Source organism: Plasmodium inui (assembly GCF_000524495.1).
Source record: "Plasmodium inui San Antonio 1 unplaced genomic scaffold supercont1.128, whole genome shotgun sequence".
Classification (NCBI taxonomy): Eukaryota; Apicomplexa; class Aconoidasida; order Haemosporida; family Plasmodiidae; genus Plasmodium; species Plasmodium inui.
The window spans coordinates 14,072-17,028 of record NW_008481962.1 but is presented as its reverse complement, the minus strand read 5'-3'; positions in this window follow the sequence as shown (position 1 = coordinate 17,028).

The following is a 2,957-nucleotide window of genomic DNA, read 5'->3' as shown; positions in this document are numbered from 1 at the left end:
GAACCTAAACGAAAAAATTGTTTCGTAGAAATATTTTCCCAAATCATGAGAAATTGAATTACTTCTAAGGAAATAATAATGATGCATTTGGAATTAGATGTTCGGCGAATATTTAGCATTAGTTTAGCATGGTGTTTCTATGTCGGTTAAATAATGGGATGCCTAAAATCATATGTTAAAAAAAGTTCCTACTTATGACCTCCGCCTACGATAAACTGAGGGGCGTGTATAATCAGGAGGTTTAATTAGTAGAAACATCTGTGTGACTTTTAAATCTCGTCCTTAGACCCCATTGTTATTTAGGGTAGGGAAGTGAAATGCATTATAATTATAAAACGTGTTCTCTGAATTATATAAGAAGGTCAATGATCCTCTTGGTACAGTTGTACTTATATTTGGTCGAATAATTAAAGTTATCCTATGAATTACTCATCTAGGTTTCCTATACGTATGTCCCCTAATATTTACTCGCAAACCATGTTAGGGAATCCTACGTAGACGAGTAATTCTATGGCACCTGTAAGCTGATAGAATTGGAGGAAATGTAAATAAGTCTCAAGAAAAAGGCGTCAATCCTTTCTGTATAAGAAGTATGTTTAGGCCTAAGGGAGTTAAAGAAGGGACAAAGGGCTATAAATAAAAGCGTACGAGCATTAAAAAAATTTCATTTTTCCCTATTATAGAGTAAAAACAAGCCAGAACAAGTAAATGATCAGTAATGTTACTCCTGACTTAAAATACAGAAAGAGAAATTCCAGTAAATAACGGACACCAATAAATCACCCTCATGGTGTGTATGATGCTTCGTTACATGAAGATAATGAGGGGAAGTATTAACTTTGTTAAGTATTGAACGTAATAGCGATGAGCAATATAAACTGGAATATAATTAAAGGATCAAGTCAACTACCAACCGAAGTATTGATTTATTGTCAGCGAAGAAGTATAAAAACAGGAGAAATTACCATTAGGGGAAGTTCGATAGGGGATATTTGATAAAATTATTCCAGGGGACAGAATTTTCAAAGTATGCTTCCTTTTAAACAGCCTCGAGTGTAAAATTTATAAGCAGTTAAGAGCGTAGTACCGGTAGGAAACTGAGGGATTAGGAGGGTCATTGAGCCTATCCAAATCCATACGAAATGTTAATTGTAAAGTGTAATTCCATGCTGTTAGTTTTCTGCAGAGGAATTGAACGACACAGAATATTCCGAGCCGCTTAAGGGAAAGGATGCTCTACCCGTTAAATATTCTTCAGAAAATTCGCGGGGGAAGAAATAGTTAATAAGAGGGGGGAAACAGCGATTTTACCGGTGTTTAATTTTATTCCAGCGACTCCAGTCGGGGCCGATTATTTGAGGGAGCCGAGGAATGAGAGAGTGTTCGGCGCATAAAATCTTAAGCAATACCCTGCGTTCACAACGAAGACTAAAAAGAGGACCAAGGAAAATGAAGTTTGATTCGATGAATTGTATTGAACTCCTCAAGCAGAAGAGGAAGAATTAACCAAATAGCAAGAAAACAATATTCCATTCGATTAATTTAATTCAATATAATTCGGGGCAACCGCGTAGTCAATAACCGGAACGACAGTAATTCAACACTTTTCGGTGTGTTTGCATAATTCCAATAGCAAGGAGTAATGGAGGAAGAAAAAGAAAAGCAAATGTTCAACACGTCTAATCTGATTGAGGACATTCCACAAAAAAAGAAATTAAAGGAAGGTGAGGGAAGGAATCTTCCAGTCGTGTAAATTTATTCCGTACATTCGCGTGCAAGAAACCTAATGACCCAGAAAAGGCAAGGGGATGTTCACCAAAACTAGTTTCCCTCCAACAGGCAGACAACGAACACAATATATACCAGAGAACGGGAGGGAAAACTCTTTCACGCGTATAATGTTCTTCCGAACATGCGTGTGCGACAGGATAATTACGGTAACAGACAAAGAAGATTGTTCAAATCTTTTGGGGTCATTCAGAATAATTAACAGTAGCGGAAATATTTTGCACAAAAGAAAAGAGGAATGACTCACTAGTGTAATGTTATTACAGAAAAGCGGGTGTGGGAAAAGAATTAAAGAAATCAGAAAAAAGCGGATGTTCCCCCCATTTAGTGTCATTTTGAATAATTACCCCCCAGGGCAATATAGTGCACCCAGCAACAATAGTGTTTCAATCGCGTAATGTGAATCAGGAGATTCCGGGGCAAGGAAATAATTAACGTAATGCAAGAAGAAGCGATATTCAGCGGCATTCGTTTAATTAAAAGTAATTACGCTGCGAAAGTAAAAGGAAACAGAAGAGTAATTTATTCCGCGGTTAGCGTAACTGGAAATAATGAAAAAGTGAAAATTATTTTAAACCCACACAACGAAAACTGTTTCACTTCTGAAACGTTATTGCGAATAATTCCAACAGGGGCAAAATTTTGCACGAAACAGGAAACAAGTATTTCTACAATTTTATACCATTTAGATTAATTATCAGTCAAAAAATATTTGGGAACCTAAAAAGAAAATTTGTTTAACCGGATTAGTGTCATTCAAAATAATTACGGAGGGGCAAATATTTTGTACAAAGCAAAAATCAACTGTTTACGCAAATCCATGTCATTCCAATTAATGATCAGCAAGGAGAAATTTAGGAAAACAACAAAAGGCGTTGTTTAATCTGATTAGTGTGATTCAAATAAATTACGACGAAAACAATATTACTTCTCCCAAAAGAAGGAAGTATTTAACCTGTTTACTGTTATCCCAATTAATTCATCGAAGTGCGATATTTAGCGAATCAGGGAAAAGGAATGTTTAAACCGATTAGTATCATTTGAAGTAATTACAAACAAAAGAATCTTCCCCCACTCAAGAGAAAGAATTGTTTACCCCGATTAGTGTCCTACCAATTATTCCAATAACCGAGGATAATGGCTCCAAAAAAAGAAACGAAAGAAATGTA